Below are 12,850 nucleotides of genomic sequence, written 5' to 3'. Positions count from 1 at the left end.
TGTGATTTTAATTGAAGTGCAAATTCTGTGGCAAAAATGTCATCTATTGGGGGAACACAGATACGTGCTAAATACTGTCGTTGTGCTAATGGCATTTTCAGCAGCTTTCAATTGTTTTTATGCTGTCAGAAATTGTTTTCTCAGTATTCAGTGATTATTTTTAAAAAGAAGAGCACCTGTGTATCCATATAGGACTCCAACTTCTTGTTTTTTCATTCTGTATATTAAAGGAGACATCTTTCAGCATGTCTTCTACAGTCAGGAAGAAGGCAGGACTAATTCTTCAACAGAGAGAAAGAATTGGCAAATAACAGCCATGTCAGCAGATTCAAGTCCTGACTTTCCAGGCTTTTACAACAGCTTAAACCAATATATCCATTTCATTCATGCTTTTTCCTGAAGGTTCAGGAGGTGAGAGGCAACCTTTGCTATGTATAAACAGTTATCTACAGCATATTTGACAAAGCAATTTTATTGTCTTAAAATGGCTTTGCTTCTACCACCCACAGTGTAGAAATACAGCAGTGCAGCTTGTAAACCAGCTTCCATCCTGTTCTAATGATAGTTTAACAACCAGAAGAACTATAATGTTTAAATATAGAATGATTTCTGTTTACACATTTAACTATCCCCAGCATTACATGGACTTCGGCAGTTTACATAATAACCTCAGAACAATAGATTTGAGCAGTCTGCTCTGGGTGAAATGATACAGCCATCCTGTGAAGGATTAGAAGTTGTAGCATTTTTGTTGATTTTTTAAATCATAGCTAATCCTGTCTTTGATATGCACTGCCTGTGTTGGCAGCCTCTCCTTGCTGACAGCATCTAGATTCAGCTCAGGAGTTCCGGCTTAAATTTGCCACTCCAGTCAGACTTATAGGCACCAGACACTATGGTGATTTCTGTTTGTAAATAAAACAAAGGCAGGCCTGTGGAGCAACGGGGTATTTAAATAAGAAATATTAGAGCGGGTCATGAATCTGAAATCTTCTCCTAGTCTCTTGTACATTTAAGTACTAACGCTCCTATATGATCCAAGTCCAGGGAGACTGGAATCGCCTCTGGCCCTTCAACACCCTTCCTGGTGTGGCTTCCAAGGTGGCTGCTTAATATCACTCACATTTGGCTAATACATAGCAACTTTCCTTGAAATTATCTTTTTTTTCCCTTTTCTTTTTCACATAAAACTCAACCACTGAGATTTGAATCAGTTCTTCTAAAATTCAAAGCAGAACTTGGGATTTAGTTTGACAGTATTGAGCTAGCTCAATGAACAAATAGATCCAATACTAATTTTGTCATGTAAAATTGTTTCCAGCTATATAAATAAGTATAGTACAAAAAAGTTCTATATAGATACCTTCATAGAACTATTTTGTACTGTATTTATTTGTAGCACTGACTGGATGAATGACATTAACCAGTGTCCGCACCATGCAGTTGTTTTTATTTTTTCTTCCCATACTTCATAATAATGCACAGATGTATTCAAAAGTACAACCAGGCATTGCTAGGCTTTGATTAACAATAAATAAATAAATAAATGAATGAATGAATGAATGAATGAATGAATGAATGATGAAAAATAAAGATATATATATTGTTTTCTTAGTTTTGAGAAAAATGATATTGCAGGAGTCAATCTGTTCTGATTTCTTTGCAGAAGTAAGAACTGCTGCGTTTGAAATTTGGTCCAAGGTCACATGAAGCACAGCCAAGTCTCACAGCCTGAAAGGTCATAAGGAAGGCAGTGAATGCAGCCTGTTCAACAGAGACCTCGGGACTTCTGGTTATCATTCCTGCCTGAACTAAGGCTTTGACTTCTTTTTTGATTCAGATCCCAATGACTACACCAGAAGTAAAATGAGGCAAAGCACTCTGGGAGTTGGCTCTACTGTTTTTAGCTGATATTTCTAACTCTTTGCAATTTTTCCTTGCACTAACAGGGACACATAGGGTACAGGTTGAAAACTGCAATACGAAGTGGCAATACTAAGTGGAAAGTACACAACAGAACATGAAGCCATTGTGAGGTAGAGAATCTGCTTTAGTTTTACAATTATGAAAGCTAAAATACGGACGAAAATTCTTGACATCACATTTTATAAGAACTGCTTCAAAGAGATTTAAAAGAAAAAATATGGTTTTTGATGTTTTTTTTTTTTTAATTTGCTAAATATATATTTTTCTTACCATTGCCAAAGAAAGATCAATGTACTTTCACCGCTATGAAATCTAAGGCAACAGAACTTTATTTGGAAACTACTGAATCCTTCAGATTTTGAGGATTGTTCAGGAACTTTTCTGTTACTACATAGCATGTATAAAATGTATTTAGCCACTATTTGCTTTTGGTTGATATCAGCACATATATTTTCCAGCACTAAACATGGTTGCTAAATAGTGAGGGAAGGAAGAACACTATGATCTAGTGTGAGCATTTCTCTATTTCATAACCTGAAGTATATGTTTGTAATGGAACTCTGCTAACAGGCAACCAAAACACCATTAGCCACTTCTTTTTCCCCACTCTTGCTAGTGTTTTCAAGGATAGTGTGAGAGATGCTGCTGCTATAGAAAGAAAAGTCGGAAATAATAATTAAAAAAAAAATAGAAAAAATAAATATTTTAAAAATTCGGTCAGAAAATGCAGAACTAGTTTGCCATCTCTGTATGCCCTGAAAACTTACTATCACAGGTCAAAGGTGAAGACATCTTAAATTCTGATTTTTAAAAGTGGTGACAATTCAGTATCTCTATGTTTATCACTCATACATCTGGTTTGTATCTGGGCATGGTTATAATTTGTTAGCATCTTGAAGTATTTTTCTTTTCTTTATTATGCTTGAGTGTACCGTGTCTAGATAGATGTCCTAGCAGTTAATTGACACAACATAAAGGACTGCAAATATTAACATAAGACAAAGCAATATATAAACTAATCCTAGGAATGTAAGTAAGTTGTCAAAGATTGTTAAAATACTGAGTGAATACAATGATAAATAAACCACAGCACATACAACATCCTTTCATAGTTTTTTAATATAGGATAATAACTTGATACAGAAATGATATAAATAATAAGTAACAACTAGAGTGCTCAACTGCACTGCAGGGGTGGGAGTATAACTACAGCTTTTTTCACATAGAGGATGTTTATACTTTATAGACATGTTGTATGGCTGCTGCTAAGCTCCTGAATGGCAAACAACATATTACATTAAAGAGACCCATTTATTATTACACTAAAGATATGTGAAAATTAATATGTGAAATCAGGTGAATATAACAGAAACTGGTATAATAATACAAACTTAATATCTCATATCTAAGCCATCTACTAAAATCTTCAGGGTGCAAAATGTCTCTTAGTGTGTTATTACAGATTCTGACACCAGAATTAAGACCAGTGGTGCCTCTCAGCTCTTTTAAGGACACAGTGTTACTTGCATGTTCACAGTCCAAATGCTCAAGAAAATACAGGCTTTTTATTTTTCCTTATGTGCGTTGTTCTGGATACCATCTCCAGGCAATTGGAAGAAAAGGGTATCAGGAGTAGCCAGCAATGTTCACCAGGGGGAGGTCATGCTTGATCAACCTGGTAGCCTTCTATGATGTCATCATTGGCTGGGTGGATGGGAGGACAGCAGTGGGTGTAGTCTACCTTGATTTCAGAAAGGCATTTGACACTGTCTCCCACAACATCCTTATAAGGAAGCTGAAGAAGTGTGGAATAGATGAGTGGACGGCAAGGTGGGCAACTGTCTGACTGGCCAAGCTCAGAGGGTTGTGATCGGAGGCACAGAGTTCAGGTGGAGCCTGTATTTAGTGGTGTTCCTCAGGGGTTGGTGCTGGGTCCAGTCCTGTTCAACATCTTCATCAATGACCTTGATGAGGGAATAGTGTCTACCCCCAGCAAGTTTTCTGATGATACAAAGCTGGGAGGAATGCCTGACACAGTGGAAAGTTGTGCTGACATTCAGCAAGACCCAGGCAGGCTGGAAAGTTGGACAGGGAGGAACCAGATGAAGTTTAACAAGAGCAAGTTTAGAGTTCTGCACCTGGAGAGGAATAACTGCATGCACCGGTACAGGTTGGGGGATGACCTGTTGGAGAGGAGCTCTGCAGAGAGGGACCTGGGGGTCCTGGTGGACAACAGGTTGGCCACGATGCAGCAGTGTGCCCTGCTGGCCAAGAAGGCCAATGGCATCTGGGTTGCATTGAAAGGAGTGTGGCCAGCAGGTCAAGAGAAGCGATCCTCCCCCTCTACTCTGTCCTAGTGAGGCCTCACCTGGAGTATTATGTCCAGTTCTGGGCTCCCTGGCACAAAAAAAAAGACAGAGATCTCCTGGACAGAGTCCAGTGGAGAGCCACAAAGATGATAGAGGACCTGAAGCACCTCTCTTGTGAGGAAAGGCTGAGTGACCTGAGTCTATTCAGCATTGAGAAAAGAAGATTCAGAGGGGATCTGATCAACATCTATAAATATCTAAGGTGCAGGAGGTAAAGAGACGAGGCCAGACTCTTTTCAGTGGTGCATGATTATAGGACAAGGAGAAACAGCCACAAACCACTGGAAGTTCCATACAAACGTGCATAAGAACGTCTTCATAGTAAGGGTGACAGAGCACTGGAACAGGCTGCCCAGAGGAGTTGTGGAGTCTCCTTCTCTGGAGATGTTTAAGACCCACATGGATGCCTACCTGTGCAACCTGGTCTAGGGACCTTGCTTTGGCAGCGGAATTGGACTAGACGATCTCTAGATGTGCCTTCCAGCCCCTACAGTTCTGTGATTCTGTTTCTGCTCCCATTAACAGTGCTGCTTATGAATCTACCTCATAGATCTTAAATCCTCTGCACCTAAACTACTGAACTGGAGACAAAATTCTTATACAGATAAAATAGACATCCATGTTTCTGTGGCCATTCTAAATTATATTTAAGGGAAAATATGTAAGAAAAAACCTCCTATGGCAAAATAGAAATAAAAGTAAAACAAAGTTGAACAAAATCTTGTGTAACTAAATACACTTCATTGTATCTAGTTCATATTTATTCCATTAAAATATATATATATATATAAATCCAAATGATTTAATTAAATTTTCTCTTGATTTTGGAGAGAAGATGATGAATATAATGATGCATTTTTTTTAGTAAATATATATCATACATGATGTCAAGAGGGCATAAAACTGATCACAACATAACGTATATTGTTGGTTGGGCTTCATTTTATTTTATTTTATTTTAATCTTCAGTGCTCTATTGATACAAAGATCAAAATTTGAGAATATTTAGCTTAGTAATAAAGTATATTCAAGACCACTGTCTCTATCATTAATCTACCCTAAATTCCACTTTCTCCCACACTTAGAAACATCAATATATTTTTATAAATAATGGCCTCTGAAGAATTTATTGCTGTTTTGTCTGTTCTTATTTCTAGACTGGTATATGACACATGCAATCTTAAAACGCAGTAAATTATGAAAAGAATATAGAACTATTTCCTTTATCGGAAAACTGTCTGCATATTGCTTTTTTTCCCCTTTCACTCACAGATACTCTATTGCCAGAAATGATGTCATGCTATTCATATCATATCTCACAATAACACTTTTCTAGAGTAAACCTTAATCTCCTAAATCCAGTGTACAGTGGCTGTCTAAACAGAATAGATCTCCCTCTTTTTTTAATAAAAGCCAGGTGACAAATTAACTGCTTCTGATAAATGAGAACCCCACGGTTCTATGGATCTAATCCTCCCATAGAGAGAAATATTTGACCAAGTATAATGTGTTTCTTATGAGGAAGGTATCTTTCACAAAGGAAACAAAGCATGGAATTTCTGTAACATTCCTTGCATAAATATTCTTATAAATATATTGCATATGGAAATAATAATCAAAAGCCTGCTACTTTCATCACTCTTTTTGGCCCAGGAAACAATAAATAGGTAGAAATTGTGGCCAAATTTTTCAAAGCTCAGTGTCTGAAGGTAGTCCCATAAATTGTACCTATCTGAAAGCAATTTTCAAAGGTACTGAGAATTCACAGTTCTTACTGATTCCCACATGGATACAGGTACTTATTTCTAGACACTCAACTTTGAAATTTTTGGCATGTCGTTCAACTCTGTAACTCCAGGATTTGCCCCAGTAAAAATATACGTGAGATTTATCATTGGTTCTCCTGATATATACTGTCTCTAACAAGCTACTTCTATGATCCCATCAGTATAGCTTTTGAGCACCTCCCAAGATTTAAAAATTAAAAACAATAAATCTTTCTCTTTTATTTCCTGTCTTCCCAGCCTATGGAGTATGATTTGATTCATTTATTTGGCTCTGCTCTGTTGTGTGCTTGAGTGAAAGCTTAGGGAAAACTAAATGAAACCAAACTAAATTAAACTAAACTAAATAAATAAATAAGGAGTCTCTTTCCAAATAACAATTTAGAGATAATCTATCTTTTAAACAAATGATGCTGGAGTGTAGTTCAGGCTATTTTTTCGCATCTGAGAAGCAAAACTCTTACTTTGAACTGCATTTTGCTATGCCAATGCTGTCTTGTGCATGGACTGTTTCTTTTGCAGATACTTTGGGCTAATCCTATTCTCCAGTGTTTCCTGGAGAATAGGCATACCATAAATTAAAATTAAAATATGGAAATTTCATTGTTTTGTTTCAAAAGAGATGAGTCCTGCAGCCATGTTTTCTCAAAGGTGAGCTGCACACATATGTCTTCTCTCTTCGACTGCTTATGTTTATGTCATGTCCACCACTTCCTTGCAGGCCAGCTTCATTTCCCAGCACTCACCTTGTCAGTAGTATTTCCCTGATAGATCTTGAGTTGAAGAAAAGTGGGGATCAGGAATTGCCACAGAGGGTTGAAGGACACAAGGCCTGGAGCTATGTCCAGCAGTAAGGCAGAATTTGATAAATCAGAACTTCCTGCAAATACCTGCTTACTCCATCCTTGGGGAGTTTGTGTCATTCTGGACACTACTCCAGTCTCCTCTTGTCCCTCTTTCCCAAGAGATTTTAGTCTCTACTTTGGAAAAAGACTGCAAATAATCTTAGGCCAGAAATTCTCCCCTCTGAACTGTGTGGTCTGCACAGAGAAGAAAATGATAGTCATGTGGTCCAGGTAGTGCGTTGCTAGGCAGAGCTCACTATTGTTCTTTAAACAAATAGTGGCTTTCTTGGTTTATGAAACTTCATTCTTGGGAATGGAGAATTGCATTAGTCAAATGTGAAAGGGGTGAATTTCTGCACCAGCAGAGACAGGTATATTTTCTGGTAGAAGAGACAACATTCTGGCCCATGCAGAAGTAAACTGCCTTTTTTAGGGATTAAGTTTCTGCCTTACCTGATCTTTCTTTCCCTTCCTTCCTTCCTTCCTTCCTTCCTTCCTTCCTTCCTTCCTTCCTTCCTTCCTTCCTTCCTTCCTTCCTTCCTTCCTTCCTTCCTTCCTCCCTCCCTCCCTCCCTCCGTCCCTCCCTCCCTCCGTCCCTCCCTCCCTCCATCCCTCCCTCCCTCTCTCCTTTCCTCCCTTCCTCCCTTCCTCCCTTCCTCCATCCTTTGTTTTCCTTCCTTCCATCCTTTGTTTTCCTTCCTTCCTTGCTTCCTTCCTTGCTTCCTTCCTTCCTTCCTTTCATCCATCCATCCATCCATCCATCCATCCATCCATCCATCCATCCATCCATCCACTCATAATTCTTCCTCTCTCTAACAAAAATACACCTTTGCATTATATATTGGCCATGAGGAAGGTGGAGGTGATATGGCTTCTGTCTACTACAGAGTTGAACTAAGCATGAGGTGCCAAGACATTCATTATTATTTCATTAGTCCATACTGCAGCACAGTGTTTATAGAGATATTGAACAGTACAGAGAATATTAATGTGAGGAATGGGAAGAAAAAATCTTTAGGGGATATATGAAGGTGGATAAATTTTAGCCATAGGTACTACCTGAGAGAAAACAAACCTTTTCAAGTTCTTGTCATTTAGATTTGCTCAGCTCTGACTCTCAGGCAAATATTACTGGAGTACTTAAATGAAACAGAAACAGTTTCTCCTTGTGAATACACTGGAATCTGGTTGTACTTGGAGTAAGAAACTTATACTCTTTAGACTTTAATACCAAACAATAGTAAAGCAGGTTGCATAACTTAGAATTCCACCATATACTTCTTTATTTAGCTATGGTTTACAAAGTTTTCATATCAAAGGGCTGTTATGTATTTTTTTTCATTAGGCTTAATAAAAATAAATATTAGTGTATTCAATTTGTTCATGAATTGATTTTACCCCAATTTTTAGCAACATGGAAAAAACCAGCAGCAATATTTAACAAAGAATGGTACTGAAAGGCCCTATGGAAAGAAGAGCTAACTCTATTCTGTGTCTTTCTAATAAAGTCAAAGCAAAAAGTAAATAGATGAAAGCAAAAAGAAAAAAAATAATAAAAAAATAAGGACAGGACATTTTGTTTTAATATTGAGAAATTAAATCTAGGGACTGAACAGTGAAACATTTTGCCCAGAGAAGGTGTATTCTCCCTTCTTGGAGATCTTCAGAAGTAATCTTAATGTGGTTTTGGGTAACTGCAGAGCAATTGGGCCAGATGAAATCCAGAGGTTCTTTCCAACTATAACTATTCTGTGATTCTTTGACTGCACTGCTGCAGTCATTAATCATGGCCACAATGCTGTGTTCACTTACCAACCCATGAGGCTATAAGGATAGATGAGCTTCCTGGAGTTCAAGTTCCCACACCTGATTGCTGAATGTCCTGCTGGTCTGTCCATGCAACAACAGTCATAAGTAGCCAATGGCTTCTCAAATAAACACAAAAATATAGCACTATTTTTCTGATTTTTCCAATATTGCACATGGAGTCAAGAATTAAGTTCAAGTGGCTCAATTTATCTGTTACAAGTTTATCTTCCCTTTATTTACTAGGTATGTAGATTTTTTTTGCTTTGTTTTGTTTTTCTATAAAATCCATGACTACATCTGAAATACACGAGAATATTAACTTTCTTTCAATGGATTTCCTTCAGTTTGTCTGCTATGTAAGGTAAGTATCTGATGCATGCATACTAGAATATTTCATATTCTTCTGTTTTTTTTACTAAAGTGCTTGTACATCGTCTAGTATAAAAACTAGGAGCTATTTTACATTGCTTTCCACAAAGTATTTTTCTTTTCCTATATTTATTGTTTTAGCAGACCAAGAAATTTTAAATATTTTCCTATGCATGGAACTGAGGCCAGGGCTGGGTGATATTTCATCACAATAACAGATCACAAAAAATAATGTTTTTGTCAGTGTTTGCAAATGGCACATTTGAAAGTGATGTCATTATTTATAGGATGTGAATGATGCCTGTATACAATGATCTCAGATCTAGAGTATAAATTAAAATGATATGATGTGATTTTCTCAGATGTGATGCCCTAGACTTCAGGAAGAAGAAACAAGGCTCATGCCTTCACACTGAAATACTTTAAAACAGAACTGTGGACAGCTGAGATGCCAACATAAAAACTTTTCCATTTTACACTTACTTAGACATTTTCTTGGGACACATATTATCATAAGACATTTTGAAAATCTTAATGGTCTAACTGGCAAAGACTCCACAGTACATTATTCCTGTATCCTCAAACACCTATATAACTTCAACAAACTAGAGGAGACTATTAGAGTAAATATTTTACTAAAAATGTTCTAAGCTAAATAGTTGGTTGTGCACTATTCTTTCTATTTATGGCTTCCCAGTGAACATTACAAATGTGCTGAAGATATTTTAACAGATGGATCCTAAGAAAGTTCTGTTCCAAATTTACATTAGCATACTTGTGTTGCTAACAGCAGAGAAGGAATTTCATGAAAATAATTTTTTGTGTGATTTCTTTAAACAAACTTGTCATGTGGAAGAGACTTGTCAGTTCTCATAAGTTTAATTCATTTTTCATTATAATTATTAGTTGCTTAGTATGGCTGCTCTTAAAATGGAGGGAAACACAATAATCTTACTTTTCACTAATAAGGAAGAAGAGAGATTTTTCTCTCCTTCCTAATAAGAAGCAGTTATTAAAAGGTCAAAAAAGCAGACAAAAAACAAAACAAAAACCCTATACCTTGAAAATCTCCTTTTAAATGTTTGGTTTGTTAATAAAAAGATTTCCAAATTGTGGAAACCTAAGAGAGCTTCATAATTATAGAGACAATATTAATGTCAAAGATAGCTAGAGATTGGCAATATTGGACAAAGCGGCTTCATGTCATTAGAGAACCTGAATATATGCTAAGCAGAAGAGACCATATGAGGTCTACAATAAGAGTAATGATTGTCTTGCTTGCAAACTTATTTTTTTTTCTAATTGCAGAGCTATCCTGTATCTATCACATGGATGTTTTGTGGATCTGACTAGGAAAAAAAAACAACACAGTGAAAACAGAAAGATAAACTAACCACAACCAACGCTAAAGACAAGAAACTTCTAATTGCAAGAGGGAAAGACTGTAATCAGCAATCTGTTTTTAAGAAGTTTTAATGACCAGCAGGTGGGAAGGATGATTCCCTTATTCAGTGAATCTCCATGCAATATATGTTTTAAGACAAGCTTTTGCTGGATACCTAGTGCATTTCCTAAACACAGACATCCCTGACTGCTTCTTAAAGTAGGTGTCTAAAATAAGTTAGACAAATTAGTCCCTAAAAGCATCTATTTCTCTCCTCTGTCATCACCATGAGCCCAGGAGGAGTGTCTGTGGAGTATAATGTAAATGCCTCTAGTCTACTGGACAATTCCTGTCCCAGGTAGCAGAAGTCTGTGTGCCAAAACAAGCCTAGGCAGGCTACTGTATCCTGTTTCTCAATGATTATGCTTCTGGTATTTCAGTTAGCGCTGTTAAAGCTGAGCTGGTCTGCAGTGACTGTTTACATCATGGATTGTCTTTATCATTTCTGTGAATAACAAAGTAGAGAAACAGCCCCAGCCCACCAGAAATTGGTATAAAGTTTTCAAACAGGATATGCCATCTAAATTCCTAAGAAGATAGGATTTGAGTGGTTTCTTATGCAGCTCGACACTGTGGAAAGCCAGGTTGTTTTTAATGAGATGCCAATATTTTGAACTAGCTGTTTCACATCAAACACCTGTCATTTCCTTGTTGGCCATAGTTCTTTCAAAGCTGATTGTAGGATAGGGCTGGAGAGTAAGTTTCTTGCCATTTTAGATGGCTGTTTACATAGAATAACTGAGGAATGTACGTATGGCCTCTATTTTATAGCACAAACCTTTGATTCATTTTGACAATCTTAGTAATCTCTTTATGATCTCCTTTTTTCTTTTTTCCCCCCTTATATGACTGATCATCTTGTCACTTGTTTTGATCAAAAGCCTGAAAGGTATGTTCTTTATTTGGTCTGGGTGGCTTGGTTTCCTTCTCTAGGCCTGGGAAAAAAAGAAGAAAAAACCTACCAGTGCAAGGGCCTGACAGATGGTTACAGTTTCCTGACAAATTATTTATTTGAATTCTCAAACATTCAGCTTTTACTTATGACTTTTTCACTTAAGCTTTAGGAGTCAATTTATCAACGAGAATGATCACATATTGACTGTACCCATATTGAAAAGTAAATGTATTCATTTGTTCTTTATACATAAATGAGTTAGTGACAAGTGAACTGATTCAGACAAAACACCCAAACCAAGGCTTCAGTCCAACATTTGAACTATCACAAAAATCTTGTATATGTCCTTTCTTCCTAGGTTTTTCTAAACCTTGGTTGTTGGCCCCTACTTGGTACCACATATCTGCATCTGGATCTCTAACGTTTTCCTTTCAGAAAACTGATAAAAAAATCTTTGAAACTACAGAGTTGTTTTTTAAAAATATTTATGCACATCTAGAAGGACCCACTGTTATACATCTCTCTCTCTCTCTCTCTCTCTCTCTCTCTGGAATTTAAAGCAAGAAAGCTGTTTTAAGATATAATGCTTTTTCATTAAATGAGAAAGTTTGAAAATAAGATTTGAGGAAAAAAATCTATTGAACATGCTGAAAAATCCATGGACTTTTATTTTTGATGAAAAGGATTGGCTTTTCACACACAATGTTAGAGATTTAAACTGTTGAAACTAGATGGAATAGGTTGAAATCTTCTGTTCCTTCCTTTCTCCCTCACTCTGTTGAATGATATCTGTTCAGCAGGCAGGTCAGACTATCTTAACTCCTTTCTCTGGTGCTCATAAGAAATGAATATCTCAGTCAAAGTCTTGGCTAAAAATCGTGAAAAGCTCCATTCCAGAGTAGCTACCGAATAAGCTGTTGTTGATGCTGGAGTTTAACGTAACAAACTCTCTGTTTCTCAGTATGAATATTTCTTTTACAGGTAAAAATATATCTTTGCAATTTCAACCTCTTCAGAATGGACCTTTTCTCTACATAATGCAGCCCAAGGTTTATGAAAATGTTTTTAAAAATTGGTCCTTCAGAAGAAAATTTCTGTTACATAGTGAAGGCCCTAATAGTGAAAATAAAAGGCTTGCAACAAACACCAGATTCTGTTGGACTGTTAACAAGAATATTGTCTATTGATTGGAGTAACCAGCATTTCTAGCTGCGGAATCAATATTTAGAACATGATAAATGGGTATGAAACTAAGAAAACACACCAATCAGCCCTGCATCTGAAGGCTTTCTCTAATGGAAAAAAATAACTAAGTGATGTAAACAGAAAGGGCAAACTAAGTGACAACCTGCAAGACCACCCATCTGGGCTCGGCAGCTTGTTTCAGGGTTATCTGACTGCTTCCTTTG

General features: G+C 36.9%; 1 long non-coding RNA gene across 2 annotated transcripts; it reads left to right on the top strand.

Moving 5' to 3' along the window:
• Positions 1–3,645: 3,645 nt before the first annotated feature.
• Positions 3,646–12,550, top strand: LOC116235954 (uncharacterized). 2 transcript variants are annotated; one of them, XR_016463557.1, is made up of 3 exons: positions 3,646–3,756; positions 10,411–10,588; positions 12,423–12,550. It is a non-coding gene; the product is annotated as an uncharacterized LOC116235954 (long non-coding RNA). The 2 variants fall into 2 exon arrangements; XR_004168462.2 differs by lacking the exon at positions 12,423–12,550 and having other exon boundaries at positions 10,411–10,708.
• Positions 12,551–12,850: the final 300 nt, after the last annotated feature.

The sequence above is a fragment of the Phasianus colchicus genome, chromosome 1 (assembly GCF_987193195.1).
Source record: "Phasianus colchicus chromosome 1, bPhaCol1.hap1.1, whole genome shotgun sequence".
In the NCBI taxonomy this organism is placed as follows: Eukaryota; Metazoa; Chordata; class Aves; order Galliformes; family Phasianidae; genus Phasianus; species Phasianus colchicus.
Note: the sequence above shows the minus strand (reverse complement) of the source record. Positions and strands in the feature narration are given on the sequence as shown.